This window comes from Dipteris shenzhenensis, chromosome 19, assembly GCF_047967505.1.
Source record: "Dipteris shenzhenensis isolate YYH24624 ecotype China chromosome 19, Dip_SZ_1.0, whole genome shotgun sequence".
Lineage (NCBI taxonomy): Eukaryota > Viridiplantae > Streptophyta > Polypodiopsida > Gleicheniales > Dipteridaceae > Dipteris > Dipteris shenzhenensis.
Window position 1 is genome coordinate 12755611 of NC_141614.1, and position 7810 is coordinate 12763420.

Consider the following 7810-nt stretch of genomic DNA (forward strand, 5'->3'; position numbering starts at 1 on the left):
GTAAAGATGTTTGCAACATTCACTTTGCTATCACAATGCTGCACTGTGATGTCACCAAGTAATACTCTTTCTCTAATGAAGTGCTCTCTCACATCAATGTGCTATGTCTTGGAGTGATATACTAGATTCTTGGCCAATGCTTGAGTTGATTGATTATCATAGTATATTGTTGTTGGCTTTGATTCATAAAAGTAAAATGTTTTTGAAAATAGCCTTCTAAGCCATATAGCCTCACATGCACCTGTAGTGAGTGCTCTATATTCTGCCTCAGTTTGAAGGCAAAGAAACAAGTGGCTATTCGTTTGACAGCCATGATATAGCACCTTGACCAAGGAAAAATGCATCTCCGGTATAGTCACTGTCATAGTATCCATGCAACCTTGGATGACTTCCTCTGTATTCTATCCCAAATTTTCTTGTACCTCTGATGTATCTCAAGACTCTTTTGGCTGCATTCCAGTGAGACTATTTTGGATTTTCCATAAACTGTGCTAGTGAACTTATTGCATAACAAATATTTGGCCGTGTGATAGTCAGATATATAAGAGATCCGATGAGCTACCAGTAGTATCTTTCATTGACTGTAGGCTTTTTTGAATCTTTAGTAAGTTTCAAACTCTGTTCCATGGGAGTGGTTGCAATCTTGCAATTGGCCATATGAAACTTCTTTCAGGAGTCTGTCAACATATTTTTGCTAACTCATGAAGGTGCTGTCTGAATCTCTCTAGAACTCAATACCAAGACAATGGTGCCTAAGTCCAAGGTCTTTCATGTCAAACTCTGCAAATAAGTCTTGTTTCAACTTTTTGATGAAGCTATCCTTGCTTCCAATCACAATCAAATCATCTACGTAGAAAAGTGGTGAGGTGGCACTCTGATTGACCTAACCCAAGGTCAAGTTGACCTAACCAAGGTCAATGCTAACATGGCAATAGGTGGTTGCCACATGGTAGATAAGAGATGATGTGGCAAGCGGGCCAAGTGACATGTCAGAGAAGGCTCTATAAGGCTACCACGTGTCAAATGACGGTTTGTAGATGAGGTGATGTGTCAAGATAAGATGATATGGCCTTTGAATTTGACTACTAACATGTGTAGTCGAGCCAGATGATGTGGCACTTATAGATAGATTGTTGATGTGGTAGTACTATTGCCACATGTCACAATGATGACTATTGACTAGACCCAGGGTTCGTTGTGCCTAACCACAGGAAGTGCTTATCCTCCACATGGCAGATTTTGGACCAAGGTAAAGATAACCTTATCCTTAGTCTGTATGTAGGTGGCCAACTATGGAGATGTGACGATGTGGAGTCTGTGAAGGCAATGGAGCATGCATGGGCTATGGCAAAGATGCGCTCATGGAGGTGTTTGTAGGAGCACTTAGATAGTCGACCGCTTGCACGGTTCGCCTGTCGTTGATGGCATCTGTTGTTGTCAAAGCAATTGATGGCGTCTGTCGTTGAAGGCAAGATGTGTGCAGAGTTTGTAGTTTGAAGTTGCTCGTTTGAGCTGTTGGAGACTACGTGAGGCCGTCGGTGGATTGCTGCACTGAGAAGGAGGGCTGGTGGCAATCGTGCATAGAAGCCATGATAGAAGGCGAGGTCATTAAAGCACTTTGAGCCCAGGGAAGCTTTACAAGCTATTGGAATGCTGTGTAGCGGAATAGTCCTTTGCTTTGGAAGCGGATGGCAATGGAGGCGGCTGGTACGCTCTGAGGTGGCCAAGATAATTGGTTGGAAGAGGCTTTTGGATCGTGGAAGTCACCTTTTGCAGTTCAGATTGCAGTCGATGGAGAAGGCGTTGCCGCTGTATTAGCTTGTTGATGGTGGTGTAGCTTGCTATAAGAGCCTGGTGCATACGGGCTGCCAAGGGCTGAAGGTTGTTGGAGCTATGTGCTTCAGGCCGTCTTTGGAGAGAGCTTTGTAGATGGTTGTGGCGGAGTTGGTGTGCATGAAGGAGAAGCTACTGCAAATCTTGGGGTGTCACCAAAAGTAGACTGCCCGTGTTGAGGTAAGGAGCCCGTGATGTAGTAGAGCCTGTAGTTGATAGTTGCAAAGCCGCTTTGCTGTGTTGTAGTAGGGTAGCACCCTTAGTTCTCGTTGTTGGAGACAACATAGGAGGCTATGTAGAGGTAGCAACGTTGTTCAAGGAGTGTGTAGAGTCGGATATTTGCTATAGATGGCACCGCTTGCGTAGATGCTTGGGTTGGTTATTGCTTGCTATGCTGTGAGACGAACTTTTGCTTGCCTCTTTGTTGAAGAAATAACAATCTCTGTCTCTCCTTTTCTCAAAAGCATTCTCAAGCTCTCTTTCTTACATCTAAATAAATCTCTCCCTACCTGTCTCACACAATAGAAATCAAAGGATTCTCACACACACAATCAAAGTGTCTCTTTCTCACATAAAGGAAGAAGAATGCACGGAAATTCTTCTTTCAAATGAACATAAATCTTCTTAAAGTGGACAAAATTCTCTCTATGAAATTGAAGGGAAGGAACTCACAATCACTCAAGAGAACTCTCAAACTCTCGATCACTCTCACTCCCTCAAAAATCGCAATGCCTCATTGGAAGGCAAGGGAGCTCTAAACCATGACAAAATATGAAGAAGGGAGAGGAGAAGAGTGGAGATGAGTAGAGAGGACACAGCTAGAGAGCACACCACAAATGACTAACTGTACACTAGATTTAGTTGAAAACTCGTTGAAAATGTAGAATATATACAAACCCATTTAGGGTTAGGGTTATGGCATCTAACCCTTTCCTTTATAGCACTCTATATGTGTTAGTGCTATGCACATGTAATCACATGATGTCGAGCATGGTCTCTCAACAAACATGTGCTTATGTATAGCTGCATACATTGGACTCTTTCTTTGCGCATCAAAATCTTTTCCAATGGCAATGAAATATGCCATTGTAGCAATGCACTCGATCTCTCCAACAATTGGAACATCGATGTATGTATGCTCCCTCAAGTACACAAACTTGGAGACCCTTCTGACCACATGTTTACTTGTGATTTTGACCTATTTTAGAATTTGACTAGAATTATTTCCATAAACCAAAATGGATTACTGAAGCAAATATTGAATTTACACCTTGCATTGGCATAGTATCATTTGCCACATCCTTATCCAAGAGCTCCTAGTATCCTTGTTTAGCATTACATAAAAGATTTTTTCCCAAATTCATCATTTTCCTTCCACCAATGAAACCAAATTGAGAAATCATTGTATAGTTGACTATATTCAAACCTATATGCTGACGTTTGCTTCGTCATTTATTGGCCTCTCCACCACCCTGCTCACTAGTACCTAAAAGCTATACTTCTTAGTTGTAGTACTATTCAAGGAAATCAAAGCTAATACCTTAAGTATCATTTTTGAGAACAAGCCAATTTGCAATGTTAGTTTCACTTGTTAGCCCAGTAAAATAACTATTCATTGTCACCTTCATATTCTTGTGTAACTCCTTCTCCCTAGCAAGCACCTAACCCTCCTCCATATCCACCCACCATGGATAATGCTCAAGCTCCCATTTTGTCATACTCCTAAGAGAAGGGGGTACATGCAAGAGTCCCCATTGCTTTGTGGCACCCACCACTGCCTAGCCATAATAGGAAGAGTCCCTAGTGCAAGAGTCCCCATTGCTTTACAGCACCCACCGCTACCTAGCCATAATAGGAATGGAAAGAAGAAGATTCTTTTCTTTCAAATGATTGAAGTAACTACACATTGAGCACAACCCCAAAAGACATGTAAGAACGTCATAAAATGTATACATGAACATACATCTTAGATATAGTCAAGATGTACTTAGTAACCATATTAGTGATAAACGAGTCTTCGTGTTGCCATCTGCAGCAAATCATAGTTTCTTTGAGGCTAATTTATCCTCGCCCTTCTCTCCTCTACTCTGTAATGGGAACAAGTATCTTCTAGCCTCAATTTTCACCTCCTCATAATAATCAAATAGGTAACACTTGGGAGGAACAACAACTCCACCCATTATATCATAGAAATCCAGTAGAAGCTGTTGGGCCTTTTGATCAATTTCATCAAGCAACCCCTCTCTTTTCAACCAGTTGAACAAGAAAGAGGAAATAAAAAATCAAAAAGAAAAAATATCATCTAGGATATATTGCTCCACGAAGTATCAAGAACCATTCAAAACTCACACTCAGTAGGTGTGATCATCATGAGCAAGGCCTTAAGTTGCCTTGGTTGCCTCTAATAATGATAGCCATAAAATCTTTGTTTGTAGGGGAGCATCAAACAATGCCAGCATGTTCAATTTCTCTAAATTAGCAAAGCTATCTAGAGCCCATGCAAGAGACAACATTGCCCTCCACTCATCTTCCAATTTGGATCAATTACGTAAGGCATCTTAAGAAAAATTGTCAGAATTGGACGATGATCTAAAAATGTGTAACTTATTTTACATGTAGAATATGGTGGTTCACCTTTCCAATTCTAGCACCGTAAACAAGTTTCGAGCTCTCCAAGATCCTTCTCCTCCAACTTCTAAAGCTCATCGTCAGACATAGTGAGTTTGGCTTGCTCAACCTTCTTGTTAATTGCCTAGGTGATTTGAACCTGGTAACAACAATTCAAGCTTCTCAAAGAGGAACTCTATGAAGAACCAAAACAAAGAAACTAGACAAGAAACCAAACATTACTTACATTGTTCACCAAGGCTCACATCCCTTTGTGTACTTTTTCCATATGGTAATTACAACTTCCTATCCTTCATTTAGTCTCCATAATTAGCAAAACAAATGTTCAAACAATAGCTCATCTCTCAAAGATGTGACCACCAATGCATGTTCATGCTAAAACAATAGTGCAAAGCAAATCAATAAAAAGACAATAGTGCAAATCAAATCAAGTGACAAAGGACAAGAAAGGAAGACAAAATTTACTCACAAGTTCATTCTTTGAAGGCTTGAAAGCAATGTGATTTTGCTAACCCTTGTATGATCAATGATTGTACAAAGAACTCTCTAATGTTTCTATCTTGTATGGGAGAACCTCTTTTGTATCACAACTTGCCATGCATCTATATGGTGGTTTCCTTCCCAAGTTCATAAAACATTCTATTGGAGAGCATTTGAAGAACTGGATGCACTGAGATGTCTCTCTCAAATTCCTCATTTATGGATCTCCATTTGGGATCCTATTCCTTCATATTTTCTTCAGTCACAAATTTCTCATCTCTACTAGAAGTCCACACTGACACAATGAACGCCCCTTTCTACTGGACATAAACTTCTTTTTTGAAGGCAACCTTCAAACCAAAAACATCATCTCTCAATCCCCACACTTTAGCATATGGGATAATCTGCATAAAGGAATAGGGGGACACTCAAAGTAGCTAAGTATTCTTGTTCTTTGGAGAATATCCTCTCCCCTATCCAAGTACAATCTATAATCATGCACAATTTCATCTAGTGGAGGTGGAATCTTTGGAAGGACAATGTAAGGGATAATCTACAAGAATGCCTCATGAGGACCAAGTGGCCTATCCATATCATCTAGAGGGGTATACATAACATCTCCTCAAGCATCCTCACCTTCATGGATATGGCCTTCTTCTTGTGCAAATGTATCCTCTAGAACATGGATATGTTATGGAGAGGACTCTCTTCCCTTTCTCTTACCTCCTCATCTACTCGTTTTCTCACACCTTGTTTGGCACGACCTGCAAGATTGCACCACAGTAGAAATCAATCGATCATTAGGTTTTAACAAATAATATTCATACAAGATGAAAATAATTTTTACAAAGAAAATTGGAAGTTTTTAAATATCTCAACAAGAAAATGAAATACAAGCTGTCAATGAAGTTCTTTAAAAAATCATTTAAAGACAATTGCAAGTTCTTTGTTATAATCTACATTCAAATGAGTGCAAACGTTGCACATAGCCACTTGAGATGATGACTTCTAAATTTTCTTAAGTGAGATTGTTACATTTGGTTAGCCAAGAAGAAAAGGTATGCATGAGATGGTTCTTGGATATGCTCAAGGAATTCCAGGAGCATGCCAAAAATAGGATGCGGTTCCAAAGCAGATGGCATGGTAAATTACCTATTTGGGTAGGGTTCCAGACAGCACATGGAGCATGAACTTCAATAGAGAGTCTAGAGAGCACAAAGTAGATGGCATGGTACTTGGACATGCTCTAGGTATTCCTAGAGCATGCCTAAATAGGCCACGGCATTGCAACCTATTTTGGCACACTCTAGGAAATGCCTAAAGCATCATGACTAAGTACCATGCCATGTACTTGACCTTGTTTGGGTCTACCCTAGGAAAATGTTTAAAAAAGGAACATATTTCTATGTGTAGATCTTCTAAGACCTTGAAGTTTTCTCCACATCGCATCTCATCCACTTCAAACTATCCTCCAAATTGCTCATCTGCTATACTAACCAAACTGCCTCTCTTGATGTTTTCTCCACACATAGTCTACAAGAGACCCCTTAGCACTTTGAAATAGATGCTTCACCATAGGCCATTTCCAAAGCTAAAACCCTAAAATTAAATATATTTGACTCCACAGTGGCTTTTCCAACTTGGTATACTCAGGAGCCACGTGTATTCCCTTTTCCTTGCCATACCAATTATGTAGTAATGATCATGATCAAAATGTCTTTGTTTGGAATCTATGAGGGAGTGAGTAATTCAACGAAGATCTAACTGCGAGGTTTCACATTCTGGATATTGTGGTGATTGAGCTCCAAATTTTCAACATAAGAGACATTGTTTAATCTTTCTTTCCAAATCCTCATGGATTGCTTCGGAATCAAGCTTGGCTTATGGAGTAGGCTTCCTTTGGAACTCCTCGAAAGAATTATAGGGAGCCTTCCCATACATGTCATGCTATGATTCCCCTCTGTATGTAAGGCCTAGAAGGCTTACATTAGTTCTAATGGATATTCTGCTCTCTGCTATAGGTTTCCTAACAATGGACCATGGTACCTTGCCATCACTCTAGACTTGCAAGGAATTGTAGTCTGTGGTGTTTCTTTGAATAATTTACCACTCCCTCTTACTTCTCCCAAGTATAGCATGCAACCATTCAGCTCAAGGGGGGATCTTATAAGTTTCAAGAATTTTGACAATAATGCATTCTTTGTGTATAGTCCTCTAGCTTGGCCTTGTAGTGCTCTCACTCCAAAGGGTGGAAGCATGCGTTTTGATGAAGATATGGTTTAGGTACTCATAGATCAATCAAAAGGCTTTTGTGTAGTGGTGGTTTGAGAGTCTGGATGGTACGAGGTTTATGATTCTTATAGCAATCAATGGAGCAAACTTGGGATGTTGCCTCAATTTATTAAGATATCTAAGGATTCTTGCTGTCCTACTAGAAGTGTTTCTAGTGACAAAACTTTATACTTGCTCAGCAAATCTCCATACAATTTGGTGACCCTTTGTTAACATCCACAGGTTATAGTTCGTAGAATGTAGGGTAATAAGTGATTAGAGGTGATTGGGCTTCATGTTTTACTTTAACGGTTGCAGCCATGGAAGGAGTACAATGCAGGCAACACGGGGTTTGAGCCGCAAATAACCCAAGCAGTTATAGGTTCGAGCTACAAATTGCCACAAATAACTCAAGATCGGCCTCACCACTCTAGGATTTGAGCCTCAAATGGTTTAATAGGACTCAAGGGCACGAGGCTAGCACAAGCTCTATTTGGCACTCTTATATGGTTAACACAAGTGCTATTTTCGACACACAAGAGTGGAGAGATTGAACGGATAGCAAAGATGCCTTGGCACCCTACGGGCCCAAGAGCCT

General features: G+C 40.3%; 1 pseudogene; it reads left to right on the forward strand.

The window, feature by feature from the left end:
- Positions 1-6794: 6794 nt before the first annotated feature.
- Positions 6795-7446, forward strand: LOC147890099 (F-box only protein 6-like; annotated as a pseudogene).
- Positions 7447-7810: the final 364 nt, after the last annotated feature.